Raw genomic sequence first — 20,871 nt, 5'->3', positions numbered from 1 at the left:
TGTCCTCATTTCACCCAGCTGCTTCTGCCTGCACCTGTTCAGCTGAGGCCTGAGGAAGGACACCAGTAAATGAAACACAGCCCCACCCAGTCTAGAGGGGCCCCTTCCCACACTGTCGTGGGGCCCGGGCTAACTGACAGGAAAACTGTGAATGGGTTCAGGTGGCTGAAATGAGGGGCTAGGGGGAAACAGCTGGGCTGCTCTGGGGCATAGAGCAACTGTCTTCTGTCACCCCCAGGCTCTCAGAGTTTTGGGCAAGGGGTGGAGGGCTGGGGCAGGTGGGGACCCAGTCTGAGACCCGCAGATCTCCGTCGGAGGCTGAATGGGGTATCACCGCGGAGAGGGAAGTCTCAAGAGAAACGGCCACGCCCAGCTAGAGCAGGTTCCTGTTGTTAAGCCCGACGACATTCCGTGAGGGTCTTCAGTTACTCGATGGGCCATCACCTTCTCTTAAAAAACAAAATTGACTTTATTTGTACAGCAGTTTTAGGTTCACAGAAAAAGTGAGCTGTGAAAAGTGACAGGACATTTTATTTATTTTATTTTTTTTAAAGATTTTATTTATTTATTTGACAGAGACAGCGAGAGAGGGAACACAAGCAGGGGGAGTGGGAATGGGAGAGGCAGGCTTCCCGCTGAGCAGGGAGCCCGATGTGGGGCTTGATCCCAGGACGCTGGGACCACGACCTGAGCCGAAGGCAGACGCTTAAAGACTGAGCCACCCAGGTGCCCTGTGACAGGACATTTTAAAAGCCCGCTCTTGGTCTGTGCCCCAGAGAAACACACAGCGGCAGTTCATCCGAGCGGTCATTGGTCAACCAGTCAATCAATCAGTTGTACCTGCAACTTACATTTTATACACATCCAGTGAGGGCTTCCTCAAACTTATTAAGAATCAAGAGGAAGTTGAGGTGGGATCTGGGTCTCCCAACCAGAATTCTGATTCAGGAGCTCTGGAGGGAGATGCCGGTTGTGGTTTTTTTTTTAAGATTTTATTTATTTATTTGACAGAGACACAGCTAGAGAGCGAACACAAGCAGGGGGGGTGGGAGAGGGAGAAGCAGGCTTCCCACAGAGCAGGGAGCCCAATGCGGGGCTCGATCCCAGGACCCCGGGATCATGACCTGAGCCCAGGGCAGACACTTAACGACTGAGCCACCCAGGCACCCACAGTTGTGCATTTTTTATATTTTTGACACACTCCGCAGGAGATGTTGATGTATTTGACACACTGGGCCCTATGCTGAGAAACCTAGGGTTGGTGTAGGGTACAGGGCCAGAGGCTCTGGTGGGAAGCGAGAAAGCGGTGAACATAAAAATCGAAATCCGCCCCCTCCCCAACAAAAAACCAAAAACCCAAATCCCATTCCCCATCCCCCACCTGAGAACTGATGACACAGCATAAGGATCAATGTAAACTGAGGCAGTGGGGGATGACGGGTGCTCACGGGTTCTGAAAATGTCAGAGAGGGCCACTGACTGGAATGCTCATGGCACGGAGATCCCTTCTACAGCAACCAGCAAAGACTCTGGAGTGAAGAGGAAATAAGCCAGGAAAATGTCTGATAATCATTTTGTTGAGAGGCCTCAAGTAAGTTAAGCTTTCTGTGCCTCCATTTCCTCATCTGTAAAATGGGGCTCATGATGGTCCCTCCTAGGTAGGCTTCAAAGAACACTGTGTAAAGAGTTTAGAGCAGTGCCTGGCACATAATAAGCACTAGGTAAATGAAAGTTGTCAATGTTAGCACAAGGAGGTGCCCCAGTTGGCAGAGAGGAGTGGAGAGGGCCAGAAGAAAGCCTTGAGTCTGGGGGAAAGCAAGCATCCTCTTGAAGATGATTAGTGTGGTCGGAAGAGAGGGGCCACGGATAAGGAAATGCAGGATTAGGTTGGAAAGATGAGGTGAGGGGTGTTGAATTATGGCCCCCAACATGATATGTTGAAATTCTAACCCCCAGTACCTCAGAAGGTGACCTTATTTGGAAATAGGTTGAAGCAGATGTAATGAAGATGAGGTCATATTGGAGTAGGGTGGGCCCTTCATTCAATATAACTGGTGTCTTTATAAGAAGAGACACAGAGGGAAGATGGCCACGTGAAGACAGAGGCAGATCAGAGTGACCCAGCTACAAGCCAAGGAACACCTTGGGATACCAGAAGATGAAAGAAAGAAGAAGAATCCTCCCCTACAGGCTTTGGAGGGACATGGTCTGCTGACACCTTCATTTTGGACTTCTGGCCTCTGGAACTGTGAGAGAGTACATTTGTGTTGTTTTAAGTCACTCAGTCTGTGGGCCTTTGTTATGGCTGCCCTAGGCAATGAATAGAGGGGGCATTTGCGTTTGGATTCCATGTGATGAGCAGCAGGGAGCCACTGTGGGATCTTCAACAGGGAAATCGTTCTTGATGAATAAACCAAAGAAACATGAAGATTCGTATCAAAACCTGCTCCCAGTCTTAGCTCACTTTTTAAAAAGCCTTTGCTTAAAAGTCCTTTGCCCGTCAGAAAATTTGGATATCATCAAAGACAAAGAAAAATTAAGGAACCATGTGGGGTTAAAGGAAACCTACAGAGACATGACAACTGAATGTAACCCGTGATCTGAGTCTTTGTTCTTTGTTGTTTTTGTTTTGTTTCGTTTGGGCTATAAAGCATATATCATTGGCACTACTGTGACGTATAAATGAGGTCTGTAGATACTAGCATTGTGTAAATGTTAATCTCTTGGTTTTTATCATTCTATTGGGGTTATGTAAGAGAAGATCTTATTTTAAGAGTACATACTGAACTATTTAGGAGTGAAGGGACATAGTACCTGCAACTTACATTCAAATAATGTATAAACATACTAGACAGATAGAATGATAAAGTAAATGTGATGGAATGTTAACGTTTGGGAAATCTGGGTGAAGACTGTATGAGGCTTTTTTGCACAATTCTTGCAACTTTTCTGTATCTGAAATTATCAAAATAAGAAGGTGAGGGGAAAGAAGCCCGTTGACTGATCCCGTGACTTTCCTACTTAACTTTCTCTAACGCTCTGAAGTTTCTGGAGCCCAAATCTGGACCCTGAGCTAATGTGATCAGAGAAAGAATTCTGAGAACTTGTGATTTCTACATGTTGGGATTCTACTTATGTGCTTGGTGACTACGGGCTATTAAAATATGGTTAATTAATGTGGAATTCTCTACAAGTTATTTGCAAAAATCCTTTTCTCATTCACAGTATTACCTGGGACAAGAAGGAGCCATACATATGTAATCCAGGCTTCTACCAGATTCATTATATCCTCATTAATATCCTGAGAAGATGAATGCATTTGGAAATGGGAGTCTCACCCTCTCTCACAGCCCATTCCATTACTGGTCAGTTCTGACCATTAGATAATTTCTCAACCTACTGAGCTGGAACCTCCCTTCCTGACACAGGATGACATACAAGTTCTGGTGTGTCACTGTCCTTCTAGAATGTAAATGCAATATTCCAGGTCCAGCCTGACAACCAGAAGGCAGAGAGTGTTTGCTGGGCATTCTGTTCACACAGCCTCAAATGGAATTAGGCTTTTTCAAAACTGAATTACACAGTTGACTCATAATTAACTTAGACTCAACTCCAACCACAGTTTTCTCTTGTGAACCACGGTTAACAGCTATTGGTTATCACCATCCAACATCACATTATGTATCTGAGTGTGCTCAGGGTCAGGCCCCACCACTAGAATGTCAATTTCATAAAGGCAGGGGCTTCGTCTTGTTCTGACTCCCCAGCACCGAGAACAAGCCCGGGCTCATTGCAGACATTCATTTTTTTTAAAAGATTTATTTATTTATTTTGGGGGGGCAGAGGGAGAGGGAGAGAGAATCCTAAGCAGGTTCCATGCTGAGTGCAGAGCCTGACACAGGGCTCGATCTCATGACCCCAAGATCACAACCCAAGCCGAAACCAAGAGTTAGAGTTAGACGCTCAACCAGCTGTGCCACCCAGGCACCCCCCCATCATAGACATTCAATAAATATATGTTGAATAAATGAATTCAGCATACCTACAAGATATAAGCTGTATTTCGTTTATCCTGTACTTGCATAATTTATTTAAAATTCACACCCAGTCTACCAACAAGAGAAACTTGAAGTGATTTGCTTTGCAGAGGACTTTTAACTTCAGGGCAAACTTTGTTCTTGTCGGAATTTATATTTTATTAATTCACATCCTTGGTTACAGCGTTGAGATCCCTGGCTCTCTCAACCAACATATCAGCTGTCCCGCCAAGTGTCAAGCCATTCACTCAGGAACGCCATGACAGCCACACTGGTCTCCTTGCTATTCCTCAAACACTCCAGGAAGGTTCTAGTCCCAGGATCTTCACTCTGGCTATTCCTTCCCTCTGCTGCACGTCCCCTGGCCCCAGCCACATTGCCAATTCCGCACCTTCAAATCACCATTCAACTGCCACCTTCTCAGTACGCCTGACATGGGTCATCCTATTTAAAACTAAGCTGTCACCCTCTCCAGTGCTATCCCCCCTTGCCCAGCTCTATATTTTTTGTCTTGTCAGTAGTTCTTATTACCTTTTAATGAATGTTGTGACTTCGCTTATTTTTTGTGCATACTGCATGCTGTCTGTCCTACTACTCCTACCCCATGCTATACAAGGGAAAGATTTTTTTTGCCTGTTTTGTTCACTGGTGTATCCCAGGTGCACAGAACAATGCCTGGCACATAAGAGATACTCAATAAATATTTGCTGATGAATGAATGAATGGACAACTTGCTCCGGACCCAGGAATGTATATGACACCAAGTTGGGATAGATCTCCCTCCCTCCAGAATGGCACCAATCTATGAATCAACTCCTTCCATGTACAGTTTTTCAATCAGTAAAACAAAATAAAACAAAACACCATTAATAACCCTATTTCAGGGCACCAGGCTGGCTCAGTCAGAAGAGCATGGGACTCTTGATCTCAGGGTTGTGAATTCGAGCCCCACATTGGGAGTAGAGATTACTTACATAAATAAATAAACTTAAAAAATATTTTTAGGGGCACATGGGTGGCTCAGTCGTTAAGCATCTGCCTTCAGCTCAGGTCATGATCCCAGGGTCCTGGGATCAAGCCCCACATCGGGCTCTCTGCTCAGCGGGAAGCCTGCTTCTCCCTCTCCCACTCCCCCTGCTTGTGTTCCCTCTCTTGCTGTCTCTCTCTGTCAAATAAACAAATAAAGTCTTTAAAAAAAAGATATTTTTAAAAAGTAACCCTATTGAGGCACCTGGGTGGCTCAGTTGTTAGGCGTCTGCCTTCAGCTTGGGTCATGATCCCAAGGTCCTGGAATCGAGCCCCGCATCAGGCTCCCTGCTCCGCGGGAATCCTGCTTCTCCCTCTCCCACTCCCCCTGCTTGTGTTCCCTCTCTCGCTGTCTCTATCAAATAAATAAATAAATCTTTAAAAAAATAAAAAAAAGAAATAAAAAGTAATCCTATTTCAAAAAATATTTTAATGGCATTAAAAAATGCTCACCTTATATACAACTAGGTCAGTGGGGGATACAAAACTGTATTACAGCACATGATCTCAATTATAGGAAAATAACTGTCTACATAGAAACAAGACTGGACGGGCGCCTGGGTGGCTCAGTCGTTAAGCGTCTGCCTTCGGCTTAGGTCATGATCCCAGGGTCCTGGGATAGAGCCCCGCATCAGGCTCCCTGCTCCGTGGGGAGCCTGCTTCTCCCTATCCCCCTCCCCCTGCTTGTGTTCCCTCTCTCGCTGGGTCTCTCTCTGTCAAATAAATAAATAAAATCTTAAAAAAAAAAAAAAAAAGAAACAAGACTGGAAAGAAATATACCAAAATGTTAACAATGATTATTTCTGAGTAGGGGGATTATGTTTCATTTTCATTTCTTCTTCATATTTTCCAAAGTTTCTAAAATAATCAAGTATTTTTTGTATAGAAAGAATTCTAATATATAGATATTTGTTGTCCACTCACTAAGGCCGTGAGAACACAGGTGATACCTTCCTGAAATTGACCCTGCCCTCAGACAGTTTCCATTCTAGAGTGCCTGGGTGGCTCAGTTGGTTAAGTGTCTGACTTCGGCTCAGGTTGTGATCTCGGGGACCTGGGATCGAGTCCTGCAATGGCCTTCACGCTCAGCAGGGAGTCTGCTTGTCCCTCTGCCTCTCCCCCACCTTGTGCACGCGCTCTCTCTCTCTCTCTCTCTCTCAAATAAATACATAGAATCTTAAAAAAAAAGTTTCCATTCTAGTTAATATCAGTAACAAATACATACACACATTCACTTTCATCCTAAAACAATTCTATGAGGAAGGCACCATGATCACCTTCATATTATGGATGAAGAAACAGGCTCAGAGGTAAAACGAACTTGCCCAAGGTCCCTTATCTGAGCCCGGTCATGGATCTAAGCCTGGATTTTGAACATAGGCACTCCAGAACGGACGCTCTTAACCACTCCACCGTGCTCTACAAACTCAGACTAGCAGCTCCCAAGGAAAGATGACACGGAATGAGTGGGGGTGAAGGCTACAATGGGAAAGGTACCTGAAATACAGCACTAATCATTGAGTTCTCGAAACTACCCTGGGAAAAACATGCTATTTTCTTTCTTTCTTTCTTTCTTTTTTAAAGATTCCATTTATCCATTGGAGAGAGAGAGAGCACAAGCAGGGGGAGCAGCAGGCAGAGGGAGAAGCAGGCTTCCTGCTGAGCAGGGAGCCCGATGTGGGGCTCGACCCCAGGACCCTGGGATCACGACCCGAGCCGAGGGAGACACTTAACCGACTAAGCCACCCAGGCGCCCCAAACATGTTATTTTAATCTCCCTGCTATAAAGGAGGAAAATGAGACTCGGATAGGGGTCTGGGCCTCTGCTGTGATGCTCCAAGCTTCCTAAACCCTTTGCCCTCCAGTTTTTTCCACTACAACCACGGGGATAATGATAGTTGTTACCTCGCTGAGTATTGGCAAGTACCAAGTGAGAAACAAAAGATTCAAATAGAACAACAGATTCAAAACACTCATCGCCATGCCTAGCATATGTTAAATGCTTCCAAAGTATTAGTTACTGCTAGTATGATTCTTGATTCCAGAGATCACACTCTTTCAGCTGCAATATGTTGGCCTGCTAAGTGGGCAAAGGGTTAATTCTAAGTGATGCCATCAGGACATGTTTGGTGAATGAATGGAATCACAGGGGAGGTGTCATCCGAAGGGGCCTGGATGGAGCAGCATTTCACTAGGTGGAGGAGGGCGGGGGCATGCCTTGAAGCACAAAAGGGGCTAGCTTTGTTCCTGGCCGGGCCCTGGCTCTCTCCGACTCTCAGTCTGCTCCTCTCTGGCAGCTCTCTGCCTCTGTTCCCCACCGTGGCCTTCCGGTCCTCCCGCCCCTTCTGCCGCGGGTCCCTTGCCTCAGCTGTTTCCTTAATCAGGGCCCCACAGCCTCTGCAGCAGGGAGTGGGAGCCCCTGCCCCTGGGATGGCCCCTGATAAACAGCTGGAGCCCTTGGTCACAGAATCTGTCATCTCCAAAGGGAAAGCAGAAACAAACCACCAGAGCTAGGGGGATGGTTGATAATAAGTCACATTGCAACTGGGGGCTCCTCCGTTCTGTCCTCCGGCCTCTGCATCTGGGGCCTCCCTCTTGTTCTTCAAGACCCAGAGCAACAGTGTCTTCTCCCCACAAAGCCTTCCTTGACTGAGTCCTTGCCCCTCCACCCCTTGCAAGCTTCCATTGCACGCCCCACAACAGAATCCACCCCTGCTGTTTATTACATTAAGTGGAAACTGTGCAGGGCTTGGAGTCTCAACCAGCCTGGGAGCTCCAGAAGGCAGGCATTTTGTCTCATGGGCCTAGCACAAAGCTTAGGAAACGCTGTGAAAATCCTGCAAACAATTAAGTAAAATATGGGAGGACTACTACACAGGCATTGGAAAATATACGTATTGACAGACAAGTCTTTTTGTTAAGATGCTATGAAGGTAGAAGTCATGTCCTGGGAATTTTTTATTTTTCCAAAATAATAATTAGCATTTTATATTTTAGCCATAAGATGTTCACTTGAGAGGCAAGTTTCATTTGACTTGAGAGATCTAAAGATAATGCATTTTTCCTTTAGTTTTACATATGCAAAACAAAACAAAACAAGATTATCTCCCACTACTTTTAAAAATATTTTAACTCGAGGGGCGCCTGGCTGGCTCAGTCCTTAGAATGTATGAGTTTTAATCTTGGGGTTGTGAGTTCGAGCCCCACATTGGGCACAGAGATTACTTAAAAAAATGCTTTAACTAGGGGATGCCTGGGTGGCTCAGTCGGTTAAGCGTCTGCCTTCGGCTCAGGTCATGATCCCAGGGTCCTGGGATCAAGCCCCACATCGGGCTCCTTGCTCTGCGGGGAGCCTGCTTCTCCCTCTCCCTCAGCTGCTCCCCTGCTTGTGCTCTCTCTTTCTCTCCGACAGATAAATGGATAAAATCTTTAAAAAAAAAAAAAATGCTTTAACTAGGGGCGCCTGGGTGGCTCAGTCGTTAAGCATCTGCCTTCGGCTCAGGTCATGGTCCCGGGGTCCTGGGATCAAGCCCTGCATCGGGCTCCCTGCTCAGCGGGAAGCCTGCTTCTTCCTCTCCCACTCCCCCCTGCTTGTGCTCCTGCTCTTGCTGTCTCTCTCTCTGTCAAATAAATAAAATCTTTAAAAAACAAAACAAATAAAATAAAATGTACAGATTAGATTTCTAGACAGTTGTTAAGCTGCAGTATAACTAGACCATGTTTCACTGGTATGGATTTGTTTTGTAAAATGTCAGAGATTTAAGCATATTTACATGGTATAAAAAAATGTTATGTAAAAAATGAGAAATGCAACACTGGGCATGCAAAATGGCCCTAACTTTGTAAAAATAAAAATGATAACACGTAAACAATATGCTCTGGCCTGATTTTATTTTATTTTATTTTATTTATTTTTTTTTTTTAAAGATTTTATTTATTTATTTGAGAGAGAAAGAGAGAAACAGCATGAGAGGGGAGAGGGTCAGAGGGAGAAGAAGGCTCCCTGCTGAGCCGGGAGCCCAATGTGGGACTCGATCCCAGGACTCCGGGATCATGACCTGAGCCGAAGGCAGTCGCTTAACCAACTGAGCCACCCAGGCGCCCTCTGGCCTGATTTTAAAAGGACACACCTCTGAGTGTATATGCACAGAAAAAAGTGGTTCAGAAGGACACACACCAACTCCTACCACTGGTTTCCCCTGGGGGATGGGACTTGGAGAATGGGGTGGAATTTGCACCTTTACCTATTCTTCTTCCTGTCTATAATCTGTTCTTAAAATGATAAAGCTTGTTTTACTTTTATAATTATAATTTTTCATTAATTTAATACATGCAAGAATGAAATATAAGAATTAACTATTTAAAGAGCTGTTTACATAACTGCACGGACAATTATTTAAATAACAAAGCTACAAGACCAGAAAGAAACACACAGAAGGTAAACCAAGGCTGTCTTTGGGGGGCAAGAACTACAAACACTTTTTCTAACTTTTCCAGTTTTCTCTCTTGTCCAACTTGCCTATACTGAGCAAGCATTCATTTTATCATTGTTGCAAAACTTTAAAAATAAAGGCTGAGTGAACAAACGAATATATGAATGAACGCACGACTGTCCCACGCCCTGCTGTGTCCACGAGTAACCCAATATGCAGGAGACTCTTGGCTGTCTCTCTGTCCTCCCTCGCTTTGCTACGTGGATCAGGCCCTCAGTAGGACCCTGTCCACAGATGTGGATGGTTCAAGCCTCTGTCCACAGTGCCCTCCCCAGATCCGTACACCTGCGCCGCGCTGGGGGCAGGAGCAAAAATTACCTCTGGTCAAGACGGTCATGGCTCCTGCCAACCCCTGGCCTCTCCCTTCCAATGTCCCCAACTACACCCATTCACCTCCAAAGACAGCTCAGCTCTCCCAGAATCCTCCCCTCACTGCCAGCCTTCCTGACTCGCCCTTGCTTCAGAACGCCCACTGCATCGAGTCTGTGCTCTAAGACTTCATGCGTGCAGTCTTCTGTTCTGTGTCCCCTCCCTCATTTGTTGGACCCGCATGGATTGAAAGGGTATCACGTGCAGTTATGGGCACCGCTGGAGAACAAGCCCGGGGCCCCAGAGGTGTCAGGAACAGAACGGTCATCCTGCATACAAGCCGAGTTAAAGGGGGGTGGAAGGCGACAAAGAAGCAGAGGTTGTCCTCTAGAAAGGACGAGAAGCTGCACCCACACATAACATCCACTAGAACAAGCTACCCTGGAGGCGGGCTACGTGGGTAGGAGCAGCCAAGTGGATTTATTTTTTTTTCCTAAAGATTTTATTTATTTATTTGTCAGAGAGAGAGCAAGAGAGAGCGAGCACAAGCATGGGGAGGGGCAGGCAGAGGGAGAAGCAGGCTCCTGATGCAGGACTCAATCCCAGGACCCTGGGATCATGACCTGAGCCAAAGGCAGACGCTTAACCGACTGAGCCACCCAGGCGCCCCAACAGCCAAGTGGATATAAACTGAGCCTTAAAGAATGGCCACATTCAGACAGGGTGGATGGGAGGAGGAGAAGGGGCATCCCTCCCAGGAAGGGAGGACAGTGAGAGCAAAGTGATGGAAGCAGGAGCACCACAGGATGGGTCAGGCACTCTTAGTGGCAGGAATTGAGTTATAAAGGTTGATGGTGTGTCCAGGGGCTAGAAAGGTGGGTTGAGCCCAGATGCTAGGGGAACCAGAGCACCGCGTAAGTTGAACTTGATTTCACAGGCCCTGGGAAGGCTCTGCTGGTCTTTGAGCAGTGGTGGTGTGGAAATGCACAGTGACCCAGGCAGGTGCTCCCGAAGATCTGGGTCAGGCAGGTGGCCACAGGAATAAGGAGGAGGCGCAGAGAGGAAACTGCAAACCTTGTTCCCATGTGCACAGCGTGTCCTTAAGGGAAGAAACTCACTTGCATTGAGTACTGACCACGAGCACATCATTATTCTACCTACTCCAATCCTCGAAACAGTCCTATGAGAAGAGAGTGTGTGATCCCACAGATTAACCTGTCCACGGTCATCTTGCTAATAAGCAGTTCTCCGAGCAATCTGAATTCATGGGCCAAACACCCTTTCTCCATCTCACTTTCTTCTATAGGTATCTTTTCTATTCACCAGCATCCAGCAACTGTGTGGGTTCAGTACCCGCTAGAATGAGTGGGTGAAGAAATGAAGGAACAAATGATTGGATCCCAGGGTGGCAAAGGCGGCTTCTCGGCACATATGAAAAGGGTGGAGGTAGAGAAGAGATGTAAGGGTAAATGGAAAATAAAACAATCGTTTTGTTACCACTTCCTCCGGGGCCGGGTCTCGGTTTTCAACAGCCCACAGCAGGTACATACAGTCCGGCACGCGCACACACACATAAAGAGCTATTTATTTACTTCCTTTTCGAGGTGTAAATAAAGATCAGGTCAAAACAGGCCCCCCCAAACTGCTAGGGGGTCTTCCCCAGGTGTTGATGCAGCACTTGGCTGAGAAAAGTCACAGGTGGCCACCCGCTCATGTCACCCTGCCTCCCTTTATGCATGTGTGGGTCTCGTTTGCTAGCGAGGCCTCACGTGCAGTGGGGAAGTAGAGATGGGGGTGGGGGGAGGAGGGCAAGGGCAAGGCTTCCTCTCTCCTCCTCCAGTGCAGGCCAGGGCAGCCAAAGGCATTCACCCTCCCACAAGAGTCAACAGTGGTACGGCCTGGATGCTGGCCCAAGAGCGGGTGCAGGGGTGCGGAGAGGGGGCCCTGCTGGGCCAGGCAATCGACCTGTAAGGGGCTGAAGGTTGCAGGGAGTTGCTGACCGCCGGGCAGCGGGTATCCACCAACCCATGCGGAGGTAGAGTCGATCCTCATTATTTGTGGATCTTGCATCTGCAAATTTGCCTACTCACTAAAATTTGTTTGCAACTTCCAAATCAATACTCAGGCCGCCTTCGTGGCCTTTTGCGGACATGCACAGAGCCGTGAAAAATCTGAGTCACCAGATGCTCCTGCTCTAGGTGAGGTCACACAAGGCACGGCTCTGCCTTCTTGTTTCAGCTCCCATGCTGTAAGTAAGTATCCTCCACAGGCTAGTTAGTGTAGCCTTTTCCACATTGTTTGCCCTTTTGTTGGTTTTGCTGTTTCAAATGGCCCCCAAGCATAAGGCTGATGTACTGTCTAAAGATTCTAAGCCCAAGAAAGTGGTGATGTGTCAGAGAAAACACGTGTGTTGGATAAATTTTGTTCAGACACCAGTTCTAGTGCCTCCTGGCCATGAGTTCGATGTTAATGAATCAACGATATATTTTAAGTGAGTTGTCTTTAAACAGAAACACACATAAAACAAGGTATTCTATCAATCCATTGACGAAAACATTGTGACCAGAGGCTCAAAGGAACCTGACCCTATATTCTCCTAGAAGCAGTGGCTCAGTATTCACTAAATCAGTGTTCACAGCCACTTTATAGAACCAACTACCGTGAATAATGAGAATCGACTATATTTCAATACTATAATAATTGGGCAGCCATATCTTTGGGCACCTGTAAGATGCCAGTTGACATCTCCTCTATCCACCACCCACCATCGACTGAACACCTGCTACGTTCAAAATCCTACACCAAAAGCCAAAAATATGGAATGCGGACAGGGCCACCACCCTCCCACTGACCACAGAGATAGGGGCGTGTGACTCAGAGGGTTTTATTTATTTAATTGGCCTAGATCCCTGGGTTTATTTATTTTTTAAAGATTTTATTTGTTTCAGAGAGAGAGAGAGATCGCTCTCGCATGCACACAAGTAGGGGGAAGGGCAGAGGGAGAGGGAGAGAGAGCAGACTCCGCGGGGGCTCTATCCCACGACCCTGAGATCATCACCTGAGCCGAAATCAAGAGTCAAATGCTTAACCGACCAAACCACCCAGGCGTCCTCTAGATCCCCCTGGGTTTATATACCAGTGTCGGGGCCTAAAACTTCTGCCAGTGTTTTCATCATAATGGCAAACACCTGGATCATAATAATAGCTGAACACTTACTGTGTGTCAGGAATTGTTCTATAGCCTGAGCCAGCCAGCCGCCCCTGTCAGGCCCTGCTCGAAGTACCATGTGCACAGGAAGCCTCCTAAGGACCCAGCGAGGTAGGTACTAGTGTTATCCTCATCTAACAGATCGGGACACTGAGGCACAGGGGGGTAGAGAGTTAAAAACTCACCCGGACTACACAGTCGCTGGGTGGTAGAGACAGAGGGGTGACAAGAAAGGCAAGAAGACAGACTGCATCCCAGGAGGATCTCAGCCCTCCCTCTGATGAAGAAGGGTCCCTCTCCTCTGCCATGCCACTGGCATTGTTCAGTAGCAAGAGAGTAAGAAGTGACACTGGGAGGCCCCTCAGAGGTCCAGACAGGAGTGAGCAGGGCCTGAACTAGGCCAGGCCTCAGGGAAGAAAGTGAGAGAGGGCAACCCACGCAGGCAGGCAGAGGGTCTGGGACAGGCCCTGAGAGGAAACAGGGAGCCAGGGTAGTTCTCTGGGAAGCTGAGGGCATGGTGCCTCTCTTCCAGGCCAAGTTGGGGGAACCACAAGGCCAAGAGGGGCCCAGAGAAGAGCCTTAGAGACCAAAGGCCCCACAGAGGAAGTGTCCCCACACAGATTTCCACTTCTCACACTACCCCCTTTCCTGGAGCAAAGCGATGCAGTTGGTGAGCTGGGGTCACAGGGCCCCAGTTGGAAGGGATCCCACCCAAACTGGAGGAACGAACAGCCGGGGCTGGAGGAAGGGTGGGAGAGAAGATACCTCCCCTCGGCTCAGATGAGAAGTCACAAACCTCACTGACTGAGAAAACACGGATTCCACACTGGTATGTGAGAGAGAAGTGAAACCACATCTCCAGTGCTGCTCACCCCCTCCCCACTGGCACCCCCAGCCCCTGCCCCAGCCCACAGCGCACCCTGCTGCCCCAAGATGGCAGGCATCCGGCTCCAAGGCGAGGGGCCTGCCCTGTGCTTTCCTGGGCTCCCGTTGGAGCTCAGAGCCACCATGCTGGCTCTCTTAGAGCTGTGATAGCCTAGCCTGTCCTCAGTGGGGACTAGGGAAAACTGAGGGCTTCTCAGCTCCATGAGGTAAGGAACTGTGTCTGCTTTGTTCTTTTCTCTTTTGCCCACACTGAGCACAGTGCCAGGGGTATCCATGGTAGGCGCTCAATAAACAGACACCGAGTGGGTGGATGGGTGGAGAAGCAAGTCCCGCGGACCCAGAAGACTGCCTGCTGGCATCAAGCCACCAGGAGTTTTACAGGATTTTGGACAAAGCTTCACCTCCTGCTTCAACTCTGCTCACTTTCCATCTGTCTCTGAGACTAAGACTGGCCCCGAGAGCTCTGGAACTCTCTGTATCTCTCACCCTCTCGATGTCTCCATTTCCTGATGCTCGAGATAATGATTACTTCACTGAAGTGTGAGGATATGACCCTTCTCTATGCCTTCCGAGAACAGAAGGGCCCCCCAAAAAGGTGAATATGGTGCTCTTCAATGAAGCTCCCCCTGATCCTACCAGGCTAATGGGACAAGGGCTCCCTGAGGACTCCCAAGAGCCTTCTGGTCAGGACAAGGGAGAATCAAACCCTCCACCTTGGACCAGAGATGAAGCAGTCCAGGAGAGAGGGCATTCGTCAAGGGGGTGCCGGCCCCTCTGCCTTATGCCTCACCCAGAGAGAAGTCCCTCTGAGAACATTTCTCTTAGAGGTTCCCCATAGAACACCTGCCTCACCATGTGACATCAGCTCTCTTGGCCCCTGCCCTTCTCAATCCACTGACAAACATTGGTAATTGCGGCCCCTCCCCCCAGCATCCAATTCCCACTCCTGTACCTTTCATACTAGGAGCCCTAGTCTATACATTCCCAAACTCTCTTGCAGCTCAGTGTGGCAGGTGACCAACTTTTGGCCACAGGGATAGGTGAACTGTCCATTTTAGCTCATGTCCGGAAAAGGAAGGGCAGTGCCTCTCCTTTTCCTTTTCTTCCCACTGGCAAGGTCTTGGACCCTGGATGGAGGAGACATGGTGGTACGCTGTCTTCAATATCCCAGGGCATGGAGAAGCGACATCATGGGAGGAGTTTGGGTCCTCAACACTATCAAAGGTTCAGATCCCCCAGCCAGACTTGTATGTGAGAAATTTCCATTTTGTTTCAGCCCCTGATATTGGGGGGGGGGATGTCTCTGTTTACAGCAGTCTAGCCCCCCTGCCAATGCCTATCCCAGTCCATCTTTGGTGCCAGGATGCCTGTCGGTACAAGGTGCATGAGGGGCCTTCTTCTTCATGCGTTCAGCTCCAATCACCTAACTCCATGAGGTCTGCTTTCCCAAGGGCCAGAGAGGGCCTTCCAGGGAGATAAGACCCCTGAGATCCCCACCCAGTTCATGCAAAATGGAGGCAGGAGGTGAACGTCTCCCTCCCTCTGAATGCACACGGTCTTCTTCCCTCAAACGGACCATTTCTCAAACTATGTCTCGACCTTGTGAGAACAGTCTCGTCCAAGCTCAGGGCACCGCCACACCTTCTCAGGCCAACCCCGTCCTCTGGGGTAGACCTGGGGGAGCAGCTGGAAATGCGGGGGCTTCGATCTGGGCCCATGTCTCCTCTTGCCCGCTTATCAGTCGGCCTTGTAACTCTGGACACCCTCTTAGCCTCTCTACCCTCAGGGGAATAATCATCATTGTTTACAAGTTTGTGGAGGGAATTCAAGGTTATACACCTGTCAAGTGCCCGGCGGCGCGCCAGGCACATAGTAGGTGCTCACTAAGCTGTGGCTGTTGTTATCACGGAGGTAAGTGTGGGACTGCCGAGGGCACAGCTGGAGGAGAGCCCTGACCCACCTCCCCCGGGAGGGCTGGCCGGAAAGGGAAGGGGGACAGGCCGCGTGGCAGGTGAGAGCAGGGCAGAGCAGGGAGAGGGCTGCGGGCACAGCTGTGCTGTCTATCAGCCACCTCCAGCTCATACTGTCCCTGCGCTCATCTCATCCATCCCACCCGGCACTTCTGCCTGGGCTGGCCACCCTCACCGCTGCTGCCATTGTCCCCACACTGTCAGCTGCTGTTTCTTGCCTCATCTTCCTTCCTGCCCCTGATAGGGCAGAAAAAGGGGCCGGAAAGCAGCTGCCTTGCCCAGCAACCTCCCTCCCCTATAGGCTGGAACGGCGCAGGATGGTGGTTGAGAGCCCGGCCTTTGCTGACAGACAGGCTGGGTTCCTCCCCCCCCCCCCCGCCCGCCCCCCGCCCCCGCCCCGCTCTGGTCCTTAAGAGCTGGTGACCTCAGCAAGTTATGTGGCTTGTCTAATCCCTCAATTTCCTTGTCTGCACAATAGGGATAATCGGGCCGCTGGGAAGAAGGCATGAGACCACGCATGGTGAGCGCCTGGCAAAGTGCCTGGCAGGCGGCAAGTGGCTGATATATGTTAGCTACCATCAGGGCTGGCTTCGTGGGCATGTGACCTATGCAGTCACACAGAGCCCCATGCTCAGAAGGGCCCCCCCGACTTGGTTTAATGCTCTATTGTCACCATCTTGAAAGTCTGAATACTTTTTTATTTTTTTTTATTTTTTATTTTTTATTTTTTTAAAGATTTTATTTATTTATTTGACAGAGAGAGACACAGCGAGAGAGGGAACACAAGCAGGGGGGTGGGAGAGGGAGAAGCAGGCTTCCCGCTGAGCAGGGAGCCCGATGCGGGACTCGATCCCAGGACCTTGGGATCATGACGCGAGCTGAAGGCAGACGCTTAATGACTGAGCCATCCAGGCGCCCTCTGAATACTTTTTTAAAGTAAGTTCATGCCCAACATGGGGCTCAAACTCACGACCCCAAGATCAAGTTGCATGCTCTACCAACTGAGCCAGTCAGGCGTCCCAAAAGTCTTAATAATTTTTGAACAAGAGGTTCTGCTAATTCTGTAGTCAGTCCTGGCGATTATAGCCTGTATTTATGGAGTCTGCTGGCTGGGGGTTGGGGGGCAGTGTAGGGGGCTGTGGAAGGGAGGAGAGGCCCAGCAGTCTGCTTGCTGGAGATGTGGGGCACTAGAGGGCCCTGGGGACTCAGGGGGGATATTTAAGTACAGTGATGTCAGACCCTGCCAGGTCGCCAGCAGTGGGACTGTGAGGGTAGAGAGGGCCCCATACACACCCTCACTGGGCACTGGGGCAGATGGGAGTGCCCTCTCCTCAGACAGCCAGGCCATTGGGCAGCCTCCGGAGCCCCCCTTCCTCTTTCAGCCATTCCCCCCACCCAGCGTGAAGACTCCCAACACACTTCGGGGTGCACACTCACCCCTGCCCCTGGCTTTGATACTCTGTATGTCCAGGTCAGAGGCCATGTACAAGCTCAGGAGCATGGGGGTTATGTCCAGAATCTTTCCAGGTTTGGGCTGTGAAAGTCCTATGTGATGGGAACCAGTGCTGCCCTGAAGCCCCTCGGTGTCCAGGTCCCACTGAGTCCTGCTGTTCAGACTGGGACTGGTATGGGAGTGACATAAAGGAACGTGCTGATTACTACTCCGGGTGGCCCAAGGCGCCGGTCCAGCTCCAGGAAATAGAAAATATCTGCTCTTTTTATCTCCTTGATTTAAAATCCCAGGTTAGCGGGGCGCCTGGGTGGCTCAGTCAGTTGGGCGTCTGCCTTCAGCTCGGGTCATGGTCTCTGGGTCCTGGGATCGGCCCTGTGTCCGGCTTCCTGCTCAGCGGGGAGTCTACTTCTCTCTCTCCCTCTGCCCCTCCCCATCGCTCCTTCTCTCTCAAATAAATAAATAAAATCTTTAAAAATAAAAAAAATAAAAATAAATAAAAAAATAAGATCCCAGGTTAGCATGAAAGTCATCTGAGGTGTCTGAGGCAGGGACTTGAACTCTCAAGAGACATAGAGGCTTGCGGGGGTTCCTTAGAGCTGGAGGTTCCCCTAAGCATTATGATAAGGAATGACCTCCTAGAGCGGCCATAAACCACCTAGGGAGGCACATCTTATACGGGCTGTCTGTCTCCCCTTCTGGACTGTGAGATCCCAGAGGGCAGGGCCCACCCACGGTTAGGGCTGACCAGATGTCTGCAGACCTGGCCATTAGGACCCCAGCATACCCTCCTCCCCACCCACCCCACACCGTCCCCGGTCCTGCCTCAGCTTCCCCAGACTTCCCTTCTTCTGTTCCTGGGCCCCCATGAGTGAGTCTGAGGGTGGCCGAATCTGGCAGGTGGAGCTGGGCCCTGGATGAGGCCCCTCTGCATCCGCCTCCGGCCACCTGTCCTGAATACTCACTCCCTTCCAGACAGCTGGAGAACAGCCCTGGAGCCTCTGGTTAAGGGGGGAGGGGAGGAGGGGGGTGGGTGTGGGAAGGTTCTAAGGGAGCTAAGCCAAGGCTGAGGGGAGGCCCTTCTAGCTGATGGGGATGCTGAGTGTGCTCATATGGGGGTGGGGTGGGGGAAGGCGCTTGGGAGAAGTGGGAATTGGGGATGGGATCAGAGAACGGAATGTGGAGTTCATTCTCCTGGGGGCACAGCTGTTTATTTTGATCTTCCCGGTCAGCTGTTGCGTATTCCTTATCTTGGGGCTCAATCCAGACTCCACCTCCTTCGCTGTTGCTGAGCTGGGGAAGGCAGATATTGCGGGCTACAGTCCTGCTCCCTGCGCTCACCCCCTCCATTTCCCATTGCTCCAAGCTGCTCCGATGGACAAGGAGAAATCAGGCCGCCCCCCCCCCCAAGAAATGCCAGCCCCACATGTCAGATCCGCTCTGTGCCCATCCACGGGTAACAGGCTTGAAAGTGTGTCATCTAAGGTTAAGACCGACCCCCCAACTGCCATGATGGCCTGAGTTGGCCACTCGAGAGGTGCCTGGGTATTTCGGTGTTGTTGGCCCACAGGACTGGAAGGGTCAGCAGGCAGTCCTGGCTTAGTCGGGAACACGAGCTGCGGTCACTCCCCAGGCCACATCGGGATCTCCTGTGGGCTGGCACACCATATGCCTCATGCCAACTCTACCTGGCATCTACTGTCTCCGAGGAGATATTGTGAAAATCAGACGGATATTCTACACACTTACGGAAACACGACTCATGACTGTAACATTGCTCATGTCATTATAGAACCAGAACATTTGGGGGGAAAAAGTGGGGAAAAAAATCACGCATAGTTCTATGGCCCCCGCAAAACCACCACTGCTAACATTTTGGTATATTTGCTTCCAGTCTCTTCTTTGTGTGTGTGTGTCTATGTATGTGTGTGTGTAAAATATATAGTTGCAATATGTTGTGTGTACAATTTTGCATCCTGTTTTCCTTCACAAGACTGTATAATTAATTTTTGTGGTATCACATATTTTTGCAATTGACTTTTTTTTTTTAAAGATTTTATTTATTTATTTATTTGAGAGAGAGAGAGCGAGAGAGAGAGCGCAAGAGGGGGTAGGGTTAGAGGGAGAAGCAGACTCCCCGCCGAGCAGGGAGCCCGATGTGGGACTCGATCCCGGGACTCCGGGATCATGACCTGAGCCGAAGGCAGTCGCTTAACCAACTGAGCCACCCAGGCGCCCTGCAATTGACTTTTTAAAAAAGATTTATTTTAGAGAGAGAGAGAGTGTGTGTGCATGGAGGGGAGGGGCAGAGGGAAAAGGAGAGAGAAACTTAAGCAGACTCCATGCTGAGCGCAGAGCTCACTGTGGGGCTCGATCTCCCGACCCTGAGATCATGATCTGAGTGAAAAACAAGAGTTGGGCGCTTAACTGACTGCGCCACCCAGGTGCCCCTGCAATTGACATTTTTAATGGCTATCTAATATTTTCTTCAATAGAAATACTGCATTTTGCTTACTCATGCTCTGTTGTGAGGCAAATTGCTTTCTGAAGGGAGAGTTTACCACGTGACAAGGCCACCAGCAGGGCAAGAACATGTCCATTTAGGCCCACTATTGTGCAAGGACACCACTCACTGTTAGACACTTTTTTTTTTAAGATATTATTTTTTGAGAGACCGAGAGAGAGCACAAGCAGGGGTGTGAGGCAGAGGGAAAGGGAGAAGCAGGCTCTCCACGGAGCAGGGAGCCCGATGCGGGGCTCGATCCCAGGACCCCAGGATCATGACCTGAGCTGAAGGCAGACGCTTAACCGACTGAGCCACCCCGGCGCCCCACAGATACCTTTTGTAGACTCTTCTCTTGTGGCTGTCAAGCATCCAGTCTTCTTTCCTACAGCACTGCTACTACCTTTTGGGGGACCCTCCTCTTCCCTAGTGCAAATCCAGGAGCCAGCCCGCCTACCTGCACCACAGACACGGGCGGGGCCGGCCCCTCCATCCCCACCATGTCTGGCCAGGCAGAGACGACTGCTCAGTGGCTGGCATCTTCCCGAAGGGCCCTCTGCCCGGCCCTCGGGCCCTTTATCAGTTTCTGTCCGTTTCCAAACCTAGTCTTCCAGCTTTTTTGGCAAGTCTGAGTTCCCAACCTTCTTCCAGTAAATTCCTTTTGCCTCATATTGGACAATCTACTTCTGTTGCGAACGGAACTTTGAGAATACTAAGGGATACCTCGCCCACTTAGTGTTTTTCCAATTGCAAGTCAGGACGCTTTACTGGGTCATGAAGTCATGAAGCTAATCATGACCAGCATTTAAAAAAAATGAGGGGCGCCTGGGTGGCTCAGTCGTTAAGTGTCTGCCTTCGGCTCAGGTCATGATCCCAGGGTCCTGGGATTGAGCTCCGCATCGGGCTCTCTGCTCAGCTGTAGGCCTGCTTCTCCCTCTCCCACTCCCCCTACTTGCGTTCCCTCTCTCACTGTGTCTCTCTGTCAAAATA

The 20,871-nt window shown here is 49.6% G+C and overlaps 1 protein-coding gene across 1 annotated transcript in view; it reads right to left on the bottom strand.

The window, feature by feature from the left end:
* CCND3 (cyclin D3) overlaps positions 1-20,871 on the bottom strand; it is an 89,550-nt gene that overhangs the window by 58,049 nt on the left and 10,630 nt on the right. The window lies entirely within an intron of this gene.

The sequence above is a fragment of the Phoca vitulina genome, unplaced genomic scaffold (genome assembly GCF_004348235.1).
Source record: "Phoca vitulina isolate PV1807 unplaced genomic scaffold, GSC_HSeal_1.0 scaffold11, whole genome shotgun sequence".
Taxonomy (NCBI): domain Eukaryota; kingdom Metazoa; phylum Chordata; class Mammalia; order Carnivora; family Phocidae; genus Phoca; species Phoca vitulina.
This window is presented reverse-complemented; position numbering and strand designations above follow the sequence as displayed.